This window comes from Haemaphysalis longicornis, unplaced genomic scaffold (genome assembly GCF_048455015.1).
Source record: "Haemaphysalis longicornis isolate Haplotype H1 unplaced genomic scaffold, Haemaphysalis longicornis Haplotype H1 scaffold_12, whole genome shotgun sequence".
Taxonomy (NCBI): Eukaryota; Metazoa; Arthropoda; class Arachnida; order Ixodida; family Ixodidae; genus Haemaphysalis; species Haemaphysalis longicornis.
The window spans coordinates 60,993,551-61,008,913 of record NW_027526225.1 but is presented as its reverse complement, the minus strand read 5'-3'; the positions used below and the strand labels follow the sequence as shown (position 1 = coordinate 61,008,913).

The following is a 15,363-nucleotide window of genomic DNA, read 5'->3' as shown; positions in this document are numbered from 1 at the left end:
TTGGGATATGATTAATTAAAAATACAACTGACGATGCCGCTGAATATGCCGGTTAGCCATCGGCTTGCGTAAGTTCACAAGAAAATTCCTGCCGAAAGCTACATCACCTAAAAAAAAAAAAAAAAAAACAGCGACAGAACTTTTCTGCGCATTTGAAGGGAGCTGTTGTCGGTGGCCTCATATCTTGTTTAGTTCCCCGTAGTCGTCCCCTTTCCGGCGCGGTTAGAAAAGTCCACCAGGCCTGGATCCATTCCGAAGTGGGCCTAGGTGTTGCTCCCGGGTGCCGGCGCGTTCGGGTCAGGGGACTGCGGGTCGACCGCCGGGAAACGCGCCGAAGCCCTTTTTTGTAACCGTTCCGTAGCGTTCCTGTTGCGGGAGGGCCGCTTGGAAGCCGCGGTCACCGATACAGAAATGACCACGGCGACAAAGATGACGCCTGCCGCGATCACGGCTGTCTTGGCGCCGCGGCGCCGGTCCATCAGGGAGCGGATGGCGTTCCCTAGGGAGCAGGGGCGCCGTGGCGGACGACGGTCCCTGGAACGTAGTCCCCCGGGTTGCGGGAGACTCGGACACGGGAGGCTTCGGGGACGCGACTGTTGAGCAGAGAACGCCGCCGAAAAGCCGTTCCATCAAGGGTGATGACGAAGGCGCGAGGATGGGTGACGAAGAAGTTGGTGCGCGACTTTGCATGTGGGACGATGATGATGAGCTGCGAGGAGGGAACGACGAGTTTACCAGCAGTGAAAACACAACGACGGTTCTGGCGCAAATACTTTTTTTTTTTTTTTTGCTGGAGAAACCGGGACCAGGAAGTGGACTACGGGCGCCGTTTATATTAGGGGCGGCAACAGGACTTGTATGAAAGCCCACCTAAAAGCGGTGGTGAGCATCGTGCGTGCGCGTCGTATGAAGCGATGATGACCGTAGGTGGGGCATGCTCGAAGACGACGCTCACGCCGGCGGAAGAGTCTTTATGCTGGTGATTTACAGCGTCACGCTGTTCAGAGTGAGGGGGTGGGGTAGTGTCAGCACCAGTGTCATTATTTTATTTTCAACTGCTGCAGAACTGGTCGTTCCCGCCTTACAAACCATCATCATCGTCTCACACTTAAACACATGCACCACCGTCACCCACTCTCTCCTACACTTCATCTTTCTTTTGACTCTCTCTTGAACCCACAAAACGCATACCTCCTTCTGCTGTACTATTTTGACTTATCCAAAGGAACAAATAAACTCTTCTTGGTCAATCCGCTTAACTGGCTATGCGACATTTTTCTGGACCACCGCAAACACCACCAACACCACCCAGTGTCGAGCCGTCGTCATCATCGTTTTGGAACACCCCCTACGAAATCGTAGCGTGGGTCTCGCCTTCTCGGTGCCTATTTATTGTCCTTTGGGGCAGTGGGGCTTGGTTGGTGCTACGGGGATGTTCGTCGCGCTCTTCACTCTTATCGCCGAATCAGGTCGCTTGCCATGTTAGTCAATCGCATCTAGCAATTTCTTAATCGTTTATTAAAGTACCTGTTGCTACAGCAGTATTGATTTTTTTTTGTTTTTTTTTAGGTTCTCAAATTGCTAGGATCACTTTACCCACTATTAAACGACTTTTGTTATCGCTTAGTTTGAATTCGTAAGCTTCTTCCTCAATGAAACCACAATGAGACTTGGTCAATCCCCAAGAGTCAGTACGTGGCATTCTTGTTATAGCTCCAACCAACCAACCAATCTAGGCGAGCCTCATTAGACGCGACACGATCTTTATATAGCCACCCGGGCACCCACCCGGGTGCCCTGGTAAAGCTGGGGCGGTGGCGTTTCTGCGGACTTAAAAGTAGGCGCCTTTAGCCAGATTTTTTTTTTCGCTAATGTCGCCCGTTCGGCGAGCTGTTTCGTGGACTAACGCCAGCCGCTGGCGAACACGCTTTTTTACCGTTCTCTTTGGTGAGCTTTGTTATGGAGCATTTCGTTATTAGGTCACGTAGCCGAGAAAAGGTTTGAATCATTGAATGCGTTTTCCAGCACAGCCTGGATTTAATTGCCGAGCGATTTCGGAAAAAACGTCGTTGTTTTTCTGTTGCGTTGTTTAATATATTTCACCAGTCCCAGAACAGCGACGAAAACACTGTTATTTGGTGATGATGATGATGATGATGATTATGCTGATGATGATGGTGGGGGTGGTGGAAACGCTGTCTCTCTGTACAAGTACGGAAATAGACAATCACACATAGTGATTATCACTTGGTCACTTAGTCGCATTCCCCGTAAAATCATTGAATGTGTCCTCTTTACCACTCCGGCAAATTTCCTTCAATCGATGTCTTTTTTTCCTGACGCTCAACTGCTATCTTTTAGTTACCGACTTTACTTGATATCTGCATGTTGTTTATGCGCCGACTGGGTACTTCCGGACACCAATAAAGCGCTTTATATTGGCTGTCATAATTTGCTTCTAAGCATGAACTCAACCTATAAGTTAATCTTTTTAATGTGTAAATTGTTTCTCTGGAATTTATCATACCCTGTAGTGGTCAGGGCTCGGCGGACGCGATATTACAATATTGCAATAGCACCTTGCACATGCGTTTAGTCATTCTCACCACCAGCTAGAAACACTGATGATGATGATGATGATGATGATGATGATGATGATGGTGGTGGTGGTGGTGGTGGTGGTGGTGGTAGTGGTGGTTCTGATGGTAATGACGATTATTTTTATGATGTCCCTTAGTAAATTAAACATACCCAGTTAGGGCATCAGCTCATGGCCAGTGTTTGAAACAAGGGTGTTATCTAACTACAGGGCACTGTGGTAATTTAGAGCAGTTGGAAAGCATTTTGAATGCAAAGTTGGAGGTTAGGGTACAAATAAAAAGGACTTCCATTAGTAGCGCAAGAGGAAACAAAACAACTGTAGCGAAAATACATCATACCTTTCTATGAAGCTCTGAAGGGCTAAGCAAACATCACTGCCAGTATTAGCGTCACCTTCATCCTCGCGCAACCTACAGCCGCAACTCATTCCACGGGCGCGCACGATCATCACCGTCGCTTTTGTCTGAGTTCACACTAATGTCGTGCCCTCGCCCTTGAAAGAAGCGGTTCACCAGGTCCCCTGGTCCGGTTTGTCGCGGGAGGAGGAAAATAGAATGAGCGCCAGCATAACTTGTTTCCGAATTGCTGGAAAACTGCTTGAATTTCCACCTCGCTGCTCATCATCATCGTCTCACATGCAAGCACGTGCACCGTCTTCTTTGTCATCCGGTCTCGCGCCTTCGTCATCGTCTTTTGTGGAACAGCGTCTTGCCGGCGTCCTACCCTCATCAATCGCGTCCCCTAAGCCTTCCGTCTGCGAGCACTTACGGGTCCGAGGCCCACACTCCGGGCCAACATGTTCCAGAGCCCGTCTTCCGGCACAGAGCTCCTGCTCCATGGAAGCGAGCTGCGCTCTCTGACGCACCACCGCCGCCGTGCCAGAACACCGAAGATCGCGGGAAGCGTCATCTCCTTATCCGTCAGCGTGGCTTCCGTGTTGCGCTCCCGCAACCAGAATGCTTCGGAACCATTATGCCCAGCCATGGAGATGCTCGCGGCGGGCGTCATGGGGTTCGCGCTGTTGAACGCGTCTGCCCCGAGTAACACCTCGGCCCACTGCGCGAACGCCCGAGGCCTGGTTAACTTTTCCAACCGCGGCGGGATGGGCAACGACTACGGCGATCGCTGGACAAGATCTGAGGCGGCCGGCAGCTCGACGACTACGGCGAGCTCGACAAGATCTGATGCGGCCGGCAGCTCAACGACTACGGCGAGCTCGACAAGATCTGAGGCGGCCGGCAGCTCGACGACTGCGGCGAGCTCGACAAGATCTGTGGCGGCCGGCAACTCTACGACTACGGCGAGCTCGACAAGATCTGAGGCGGCCGGTAGCTCGACGACTGCGGCGAGTTCGACAAGATCTGAGGTGGCCGGCAGCTCGACGACTGTGGCGAGCTCGACAAGATCTGACGCGCCCAGCAGCTGGAGGGACTCCACGTCACTCAAGGCGCAGGGAAACTCCATCAGCTAGAGCTTCCTTTTTTTTTTTTTTCTCTGGTAAAGGTTGTGGCGGGGACGTTTTCGTGGACTTGCGGCTGCATTTCTTCGCTAATGTAGACGATCGCGTGACGTTTCTCGTGGACTTACGCAGCCGCTGGACTACGGGTGTCTTCACCGTCGTCTTACGTGGTCTCCGTGAACAGCGTGCCACATGAAACAGCGAGTACTTGCTAGAAGGTATATCTCCATCGCTTCATCGTGCTTCTTGCAGGCTAGCGGCCAGGAAGGGACATTGATGTGCGCGGGACCGTACTATACTTTATTGGGGGGCGAGATGTTTATAGAGGCGTAACTGTGTCTCCAATGTTACATTAGGAAAGCGGTTTCTGGCAAATAAATGTATTCTATAGCGGCGAGCTTTCTGCGTCTCGTTTGCGACCACACCGATCTGAGTATGACGGAAACGCGAAATCGCTTGCCTATATATGGGACGTTCAGGACCGGTCAGTGCATGTTCATTTCCGTGGCTGGTTCGCTCCCAATCGCAGAACGGGAGTCGAAAGCGCGCTCCGTTTAAGCACTAATGAATAAAATGACGGGATTAGCACTTGTGGTTGTCGGAGTCACGCGAGTATATTGGGGCGGATCCGCAGCACGACGAAAGCTTTAAAGGACCATGCAAACAAAATACCACTGTTTTCATTTTGAAACAGCGAGCCTTTGGTAACTAACCCAGCTCCGTTAAAGTTAGGGATAATGCGTTTATAACCGAAAAAAAACGCGAAGGATGCTAAAAGTTTTGAATTTCGCGCTACACTGATTTCATTTGGGCAGGAGTAAGGTGGTATGGTCCAGTTCTAAACACAGTTATCACTGTGTCAGCCGCACGTTCCCATTCAAATGATTCGATGAAACGGAACTGGAGGCACTCAAGTTTCATGGTGATGTCTTTTTCAGCGCAAACATTTTCCGATCGCCCTTGTCAAATACTCTAAATACCCAAGCCACAGGAAAATATAGCCATGAAATGACGTTTAAACCGCAGGTTCGGCGTAGTTGTGACTGGGAATTTAAGAATTATAACGGGAGCCCTGCGACGTCACAGCAGTGTCTACGGAGCCCGCCCGTCTTTCAGATCAAAGTCTCAGGTCAAGGAGAATAATTTTAAAGCGAAGCTTAATTGTCCTCACTGATTCTGTTGTACGCTTACAATCTCATTACCGACCCCTCAAAATGACCACATACATACATACATACATACATACATACATACATACATACATACATACATACATACATACATACATACATACATACATACATACATACACACATACATACACACATACATACATACATACATACATACATACATGCATGCATGCATACATACATACATACATACATACATACATACATACATACATACATACATACATACATACATACATACATACATACATACATACATACATACATACATACATTCCGTTGTACGCGAATACACCCTGCAGGAAACCCAACTTTCTCTGACGATGATGACCAATGATCGTGGGTGAAGTAAAAGAAAAAAAAACAGTTCCAGTTTGCGGAATCGAACCTGGGTCCATAGCGTTATGAAGCTGGTGTCTATCCCACCATCAAACAAAACTGTAACGATAAAACTGCTAGTCATCACCTTACCAGCAATTGTTTGAGGTTGGTCAGTGTTTCCATCACAGGCAACCACTCTGGAGGCTCAGGCTGAGCCCTCCACACTTCAATAATCATACGCATTGAACCACCGAAATATTCTCTTGACCATTTAGCGCCAACGTCCCTATGGCGTATGGCCATGCGGGATTTCCAAATTGCATGTAGGGCCAGGACCATCACGAGGTCGTAAGGTACTTCGTCACTCTCAATCGGTAAAAACCTAATGCCGTGAGCGTCCAGGGGTAAATCTTTTTTGAGGGCCTGCTGAGCACGTCCCAAAAAAGACCCCGTCCCAGCAGTCCAAAGTCTATCCTATTGATCTATGTCGGCACACTCTAAGTGAACTTCAAGCAGCAGGTACCGATTCGCGCCGTACACCCTTCGAAGTGCACTCCCGAGAGTTGCTGTGGATATTCTGGAAAAATGGTGCGCACCTCCAGAGTAACACATGCTCGCAGTGGGGGATTGGCCAGCCAAAGAACCCATCACGAGAAAACTTCGTCTTCAACCATCGCCGTCGTTAGACGGAGGGGTGCATGATTTTACACTATATGTCGCGTAAGACAGAGCACAAGAAAGTTACGCCACCCACCTCGGTCATCTCATTCGTGTCCTGCGCGTATCAGCGCACTCCTTCAGTAATGGAAGGCCTTGGAGACGGCCACAGCGAACTTCGTTTTAGTGCGCTGCTAAATCGGAGAACGACGCTGGTTAATACTTTTCCGCAAAGCGCAGAAGTTCCAGCATTTTTTTACGGAAAGCAACACGTGAGACTGCCTTGCTTAGAATTTGCTCTACATGTTTCCACAGTGATCTTTGTATTTGAGAGCGCAACCCGTGCACCAGAAGTTTTTCTCAAATCTCTTCGACTAATGGCGTCGCAGAAAGTGACCCGCTTGAAGTAAAACTACGGGTTAGGGTGGCAGTGCTGCGAGAACAGCAGGGGAGCCTGTCAAGAGTCGGCAACCCGCCGACGCACTACGCCTGTTTTCTGCATTGCTCCCGTTTTTTATGCCCCTGTAGACACTGCTCCTGCAAAACGCAGCTGTCTTTTTGGTGTAGTAAGCGAGACTCCTACAAATGGGTGCGGCTCCAAATGGATTTCGCCAGGCGGAAAAACAGTGAAGCGTGCGAATGAAAAGAAAGACCGCCCAACCCGGGACTTTACAATGCGACATGGAAATTCTTCGTGTATTTGTTCCACCGCCTTTTTTTTCTCTCTCTCTCTTTTTTTTTCATTTTCGGGGCTTCTGCAGACATAGCAAAGGCCGAAAATGCACCTGGTACAGCGCCGGGCCGACGCCTGAGATAGCAACGTTGTGAGATGGAGCGTGTAACCGCAGTTTGGGCACCCCGCCATTCCGTGCAAGCGCTTGTGCCTCTCAATAGAATGTTCTCGTGTTCTTCGGATAGGGGCAAAGACGAACCATCGCCTCCCTGGCTGCGTAAATGGAAACATGTGGCCATTCCGGATTGCCTTGTACTGCGTCGATGAGAAGACCAGAAAAAGGATGTGGCGCGTTCTGAGCCACTGTCGCCGACGCCGTGCACTGCACGCCAGCTATGCGACCCTTCTCCGAAAATGGTAATATGTGGGGGGAGTCGAGCAGGACCCCCCCACAAACACACTTCCACCACCCAAATTTATTTGGGGGGGGGTGAAGGGGGATGACCTGTCAGGACCCCCTCTGGTTACGGGCCTGGCGCCGACCAATCAGAAAACATTTATTTTCAACATTTCCAAGGCGCCTGTCGGATTTATTGCGCGGCTGGCGAGCCTTCTTTCTTACATTTCATACTTTCAGTGGCAACGATTCCGTGGGAAGCTTCGACGTCCATGCGCACGGAGACCCACCGGATAGAGAAAGATTCCATCTCTGCGTGTTTGCTCACTCTTTGCCTCAGTGACGAGGCGATCGGGCAACGCCCTTGTTTCGCTCGCTTCCCCTTGTTTCCGGTTGTGCCTGGGTTCCATCTCTCGTTCTTGTTTTTTATTTATTTTTTTCTTTTGTTCGCCCTTTCCTCGCTTGGCAGCTGGGAAGTGGGCGGACTGGCGATAGGGAAGCAGCGCCGGAACCGCAGGGATCCGCCCCGCTTCTTACGCCGCGAGAGCAAACACTGGGAACACAACGGTGCGTGTTTCAGCCGCCCGTGTGCGGCTGACTGCTCGAGTGGTGAAGCTCGAAAGTTGCCCACGAAGTAACAAAAATGTAACAGCGAACAAAAAAAAAATCGGAACTGAACTGCGGTTATACCAGTTCGAATGGGCTACAACGCAGAATATGTCCGATATTTTTAGTCAAAACGGGATAAAGAAAAAGCAACATCCCACATAAACAAGCGTGTGTGCGTGTGCGTGAATGGATGAGAAGGTGGTAGAGTTGGTGAGTGTGTGAATGCTTATGCAGTGAGTAAGGCGAAATACACAAAACCAGTGCGAAAGGGATAACAATACAGTCTCAGTCAATGATTGATTGATGATTGATTGTAGGGTTGAACGCGCCGAAGCAACGTAGGCGATGATGCGCGCCGTAGTGGCGGGCTCCGGAATAATTTTGATCACCTGGGGATCTGTAACGTGCGCCGAAATCTCGCACACACGGGCGTTTTTGCTTTCCGCCGCCATCAGAAAAGCGGCCGCCGCGGCCGGGAATCGAACCAGCGCCCTCGTGCTCAGCAGCGCAACGCCTTTGCCACTGAGCCAGCGCGGCGGATAACGGCAGGAGTCTAAAGATGCCCTGTGCGAGTAAGGGGCTAACAGAAAATGAGAAAGAAGTAAATGCAGGTAAAAGGATGGGCGCTTCCAAGGACAGGCACCGCGCATGCGCACGGCGTGCCTCCAGCATGTCCTTTCAAGGCGAAATCTTCCCGTTCAGTCTGGTTTTGCGTGCGTCACGCTTCGTGCGCACAGGACGCGAGGCGTAATCGAGGCGCATTTATCACGTCGAGGGTTATGAATACCACGAAGAGAGTAATTAATTTGCTCCTCCCCTCCACGAGCGGAACTTAAATAGAAACAAACATGGGAAACATCTAGAATGTAGTTGGCCCGTGTTCGTTTTGCATGCGCATTTTATGTGCAGTGAAACCGAATAAAGTTGCAGTCGAACCTCGTTATGACAAAGTGGTATCGGGACAGCGAATTAGTTCGTTATAACCGATATTCGTTCTAACAGTCGAAGTAAAAATTGACGCATAGATACCTGATGCAAAACTACATTTTTTGAGACTTCAAACCCACAATCACCAGGTAGCCCTTACCTTCCTCCTTGTTGCATTTCAAGCTCAATGAGCCGAAAAGTGAGTACGGGAAATTACAACAGAACAAAGTTCACTTGACAAAATAGGCATGCGCCCTAATTTATTTGATGAAAGATGTGATCTTCGTCTGGTAGCTACTTACAGCACTGAGTAGGGTGAAGTTTTCCACAGTGCCCACGAACAAACGGACCTTTATACTTCTGCAGTTGCAGACGACGTGTTTTTTTTTTTTCAAGTGGCTTTTCAGACTCCTGGTCAAATATTTCTTCGTCATGTCCGATATCGCGCGCGGTTCTCGTGGTTTGAATTTCGTCATAAAAGAATAAGTGTCATTGAAATAAAGCGTGACCAACCAAAGCTTGTATTTAGTTCGTTACAGGCGATAATTTCCTATATAAGTGTTCGTTATAAAGAGGTTCAACTGTAACAGCTTTTGGAGCCTGCTGCTTTACACTGACTGATCGTCTTAATGGCCCACTAGGAATAACGAGCGGTCGCAGGCGCACCGATTCTCCCGCCACTGCCCAATCAAAACCTTTTGACGTGCTCTTCACGGCGTTGCATGACGATGGCTTCACTATAGCGGGGGAGTATGTATGCACCCCCGTTATAGCGAAGTCATCGTGACAAGAAAGTGACTTCGTTGTAAGCGATACTTCGTTATAAGCAGGGATGATGTACTTTGTATTTACTGCAACAGGAACCATGAAATACCTCGGATTAAGCGACTTCTGTATAATGACAATTTACTGCCGGTGCTTTTAGAGGCGAAGTTCCTTAGGGGCTCGGGCTGTCGGCGTCTCATGTCGTCACCGTCGTCTTATGTAGTCACGCTACTAAAACACCCTGACACTCGTTTACGCCTCGCGCTCGAACGTAACGCGTACTAAAAAAAACACCGGGACACTCGTTTACGTTTCAGGCTAGAACGCTTCAGGCTTCAAACCGCCAGACTTTCACAGCAAAGCTTATACCCCTACCCGCTAATGGTTGCCTTTCCGTTGCAAAAACGCCAAGGCGCCAAGAATACACTTACACACTGCATGCTTCGCCCCTCCCCAGGTTTCACGTTAGTGGAGATGAACCGGGATATTTTTTTTTTCCTCTATCGGAAGAGGTTGCGCGACCTGGTAGTTAGGAGCACTGCACTGTACATCTCTGCGATTGCATCCCCGTCGGAATACTGCGATAAGTTAAGACAGCCAACGCTAACTCACAGTCGACAAGCGTTCGTTCCGCGGCCATGGCGTCCACTGACACATCTGGAAGAGATATCGATTTAGTCTGGCGACAACACTCCCCGTGTCACGTGCTGTTTAAATGGTTTACTTCGGCTTCTGTGTGGCGCTTCATTCAGCCTTCTCTGAGGGAATACTTTCTCTGTGGCGCTTGAATCTGCACCCGGTACGAGCATCGAAGAGGATGACTTTCAAGACATAAAACTTTTTCCGTTTCCCGTTACTCTCCTCCGCCCAGCCTGCCGGTACACGGACGGGGCGTAATCTTTCGGAGATAATCCCCTCTGATTAGACGCGTCAATTATGCTGGTTTAAGCGGGATTAGCCGGTGTAAGTCGCGGACGGGAGAGACGAGGGACGCCCAGTCTCAAAGGCACCCCGCCGTGTTTCGATTTTTCTATCTCTCTCTCTCCCCGGCCTCCGCCTTTCCCGATTCCTGCGTAATAAACGACACTCTGTTGAAGGCGCTTCAATAAGGCTCCTGGCTCGGGCGTAGTGCTTTCCTCCTCTTCGCAGACGACACCATGAGTCGAAAAATGCGGGGGTTGTTGAGGATAAACGGGCTGTGACGTCGCGCCCGGTCCATCAGTGCCGGCTTAGGGCTGTTGAGTACGGCTTAGCTTCGTCGTCGTCAAGCGCCGTGTGCGGGTTTGCCGAGGCTCCAGTGATCAAAGGCGGATGAGACGTAAGGGCCAGAGACGCACCGAACCTTATCTGGTGTACGTCCCCCTTTGTATATCCTCTGGAAAGTAGAAATTGTTGGTGCTCTTTCAACACAAAAGTGTTTTATTCCCGGATGCACGAATATCTCGCTGGCGTCATATCCGTCACGGAAGTGAAGCCAGTACAACGAAGCAAGCGGCCTGTAAAGGGTGCTCCCCTGCACACAGTGTTCTGGCGGGGAAGCAACCTTTAGTACTACACTTACGGTTGTTCGTTTTCGGGTTTTCTATTTTAACACGAAGGTGTTTTATGCCGCGATACCCCAAGATTTTACTGACGTCATATCCGTCACGGAAGTGACGCCAGTGCACCTTTGCCGAGGCGACCCGCCAGCAGGACGTCGTTCGCCGAACACACCCACAAGACAGCCGCCGACCCGCAAATCATGCTCAGCTGCAGATTTCGGTGCACATTTCACTTTCGTGTTTTACTGATTCCTATGACAGAGGAATCAACCGCAGTTTTTTTTTTTTTCTCTAACCTTTGGGCCGAAAAAGCGGCGATAAATTGCGTAAGTAGTATGGGCAGAATTCTTTCGCATCAGAAACGCATCAATAGAAAATAGTACGCCTGTTTTTATTGTTCTTGGTCAGATAGGGGAAAAATTATGATCCGCAACTTGATCCTGTGGCGCAGATGAGCTTTTCCGTGCTCGTTGGCCACTACCATTACTATCCTGCTCCACGAAACAGATGGAGATGTCTCATTTCATTCTTCCACTCAATGGAGCTTCACGATGACCATTCAAACTTAAAGGATGGACACGAAAATAGTCAGCTGAGTTAGTACTAACAGTTTCTCTATTAGTGCTGCCTTAAAAATACGTATGTAAAGCTGTTCTTTTCAAGAATAGTCCAGAACTTCACCACTCCGGCTTCTCGCTTCACGGAGATCATCAGCCAAGTCGGTTATTTCCATACATTGATCGTCTTCGGGAAAGTTCGTCTGTTCAGCGCAAACGGGGCAGATGTGAAAATACTGCAAAAGCACTGGTGCAGTCCCGTAGGTGCACACAGTCAGGATGGCTGAGTTGTTCTAAACCCTCAACCATTGCACACTTGTTTTTCGTCTTACAGTTTACCGTTATTGGTATCATTTAAAAGTGTTTCTTTTCTGTTTTAACGGCTGTCGATACCGATGCCGGTACCACTGCCTTTTCTCGATGTACCACCATAAGTAAGTCCACAGGGGTGACAAAAAGTGAATAGTTATAGTGGCAGAGCAGCACTCAGTCTACGTTTGAAAAGGCAAGCGTGTGAGAATAGATTACGGAAAATGAAAGAATTTCGGAAAATGAAATAGATTACGGAAAATGAAAGAAATGAAAGAAAGAAACAAACAACCTTATCTTTACAGGCAGGTTCTTGGCCAATCCCCCGCTTGAGTATGCCCCATGATTTGAGGATACCAACCAACCAGCTGTGAGACGTGTAAGGGTATCTTCTTCTTCTTCTTCTTCTTCTTCTTCTTCTTCTTCTTCTTCTTCTGTCATGACGCTTTAAAACCAGCTTTATCCACTGCAGTATCTATCGCTGGAGTGAGAGTTGGCAGTAGAGGGAAAGACATTTTTATTCGTCCCGCAGTGGTGGCTGATGTTAGTAAAACATAGCTGGCGATTACGGTGCTCCCTAATGCGATATTTGGGTGCAGCATCAGTGCGCTGAGGCAGCACTCACTCGTGGGTTCTCTCGACGGCAGCGATTATGAGCCTCTGCGTCGGCGGCGCGAAGTGCGTCTCAGGAAGGGACCGCGACCTGCGTCTTAGGCATGGAACGCACACCATCACCACGCGCACGCCCCCCGCATGTTTTCGCCAGCTTCGCGCAGACAAGCATCTCGTGCGAGCACAACATACTCCGCCACCCCCCCCCCCCTGCCCCACTGCGCTTGGGGCCAACACATCCATCGTGCCATCACATCCAACGAGCAGAAACATCCAATTTCGTGCCAGCACATCCAACGTGCCATCACATCCAACATGCCATCACATCCAACGAGCAGAAACATCCAATTTTGGCCACTGCATCCAACGTGCCATCACATCCAACGTGCCGCTACATACAATGCGCCACCACATCCAACGTGCCACCACATCCAACGTGCCATTACATCCAATTTCAGCAAGTAGATCCAATGCACCACACCTCCAACGTTTCATTACTTCCGGTGAAATGCCCTCTTGCCTAACATCTTGCTTACGAACGTATTGAAAGGGCGCATGCAGTACGAACGAGTGAAGAAACAGTACACGAGAGTTTCTTATTTGCGATTTAACCTATTTTTAGTTCATGATAGTAAAGAAACCTGAAAGGGCTACAGTTTTATCCAGGATCGGGTATGACCCTCAGTGAGAGTAACTATTTTCTCTTTGCACTTTACGGGCCTACGACAACGCCTGCGTAAATGAGCGCCACTGCAAGGGGAAAAGAGTCTGCGCCTTTATAACGTAATAACAAATAAGTTTCAATTTCTTGGGGTTTTGTAATTGTGTGCGTTTCTTGCTCCTAATAACGGAAGTACTTAATTCGCTATTAGCAATGGGGTCCTATTCAGGCCTCGCCATACGCTATTCGACGGGGTTGATGCGTCCGCTATCCATAAAGATGACGGGTAAACATTGCAAGGCTTAAAAAACAAACTTTAATTAAGGATAAATGAAAAATAGGAAAAGGTTACAAGTCTAAAAAAGAAAAGTTCCTTCCTCTGGTTAGCTGTCTCGAGGGCTGGCAGCGGCAGACTGGTGGTCGTGGCGTCTCTGGACCCAGCCGCGGCACGGTTCCGCGTAACGTAACTCAACACCTCGCCGGGGTTGCAGGGCAGCGGGAGAAACGGGCCGAATTTATTTTCCGGCCGTCCCCGGCTCGGAGAGGGAAGGAGAAGCACGCATTCACACGCACAAGAACACACAACACACTAGTTTCACCCTCCGAAGGACACCGGCTGACTCGGAGTTCAGAGTTTGTGGCCCCTCGCTGCGCAGGAATGCGAGGAGAACAGCAGTCATGGGCACGTTACCAGGAAAAAGTAACTGTGTTACAGCTGCAGGCGAAAAGCAAAAACGCCCGCGTGTGCGAGATTTCGGCGCACGTTAAAGATCCCCAGGTGGTCAAAATTAATCCGGAGCCCCCCACTACGGCGCGCCTCATCGCCTGCATTGCGTCGGCGCGTTAAACCCCACAAATCAGTCAACCTAATTTGAGTGCCGCCGTGAAAGCGGAAGGTGATGACGGTTTTGCGAGAGACTCTATGTTTTGTAATTAACAAAACATTGAGTTTTGTTTATCACATTGAGTTACAAAATATAAAGTTTTGTAACACTTTAATGCCACTGTTCCGACTGATAAGTTTTTGCTAACTGCATAGTTAAACTATCTCATTCTCATTTATAAGTCACTTTGTTTAACAGCACGGAAGAGCGCTTAGTGCGTAAGAAATATTTTACGCAGCCATTATTCACATCAAAGCAGCGCCCCCTAATATGGGCGATGTTGGATCGCGGTTCATTGGTATCTCTGAAGCACACATTCGGTACTTTTGTGAAATAAATCTTCGCTACTCAGAAGAAAATTTAAAAGAACGCCTTTAAGGAATTTATTAATCAATTCAAATAACATTTACGAGAAAAGCACACAAAGAGATGATCGAGGAACTATCCTCAACAAATATTTACAGGAGAAATCGCTTGAAAAGTATGCAGATTGATAAGTAGGCGCTAAATAATCCCAAGAGCACAGATGCCATAGATCCTGTCCATAAACAAATCAAAGGAAAAACAAAATAAAAGACAAATTTATATGTTCATGCACCGAACGCTCCTTAAAACCCCCAAGTTTTTTATTCTGAACCGAGATTTTCGACCGAAGGGGCTGCGGAATTCTGATGTACGTTCGCCGTGAGGGTCAGCCACCTGTCTTCCCCGAATTCTTGTCGACGCCCTTGAAGTGGGGAACGAGTGTGCATGGCGCCTGCTTGCGCGGGAACTCGCCTAAAACTTTCGCCCGGTTGGATCGGGCCACGGATGCCCTTTGTGTCGCTAAGTACGCGCAGCAGCTTCGTCTAGGCCAGGCAAGGGGGTGTCAAGGCACTATTTTTTTCCGCAGAACGTGTGGAAGCGAAAAAGATAACGGGATGGGAAATGCCAGGGTGCGAATAAAAAAATTCTTAGGCGCCCAGAAACCACCACGGGAGCTAGTCTTAATGCGACCGCTCTTGGTAACAGCTCCGGACGAACGAACTCGTTGACGGATGCGCGAGTGGTCGTAAACGAAGCCGCCTCCCCTCCGCAGCGCACCTACAGTCAGGATCAATTTGAAGGCTATCGCGGGAGCACCGAGCAAGCAAGACCAGAACGCCGTTCTGTGGCACTTTTTTTCATTCACGAAGATGAGATTATGCTGCCCTCCCT

At 49.2% G+C, this 15,363-nt stretch overlaps 1 protein-coding gene across 1 annotated transcript in view; it reads left to right on the top strand.

Annotated features, from left to right (window-relative positions):
- The window catches only part of LOC144162733 (tyrosine-protein kinase transmembrane receptor Ror-like), a 288,345-nt gene that overhangs the window by 7,360 nt on the left and 265,622 nt on the right, over positions 1 to 15,363 (top strand). The window lies entirely within an intron of this gene.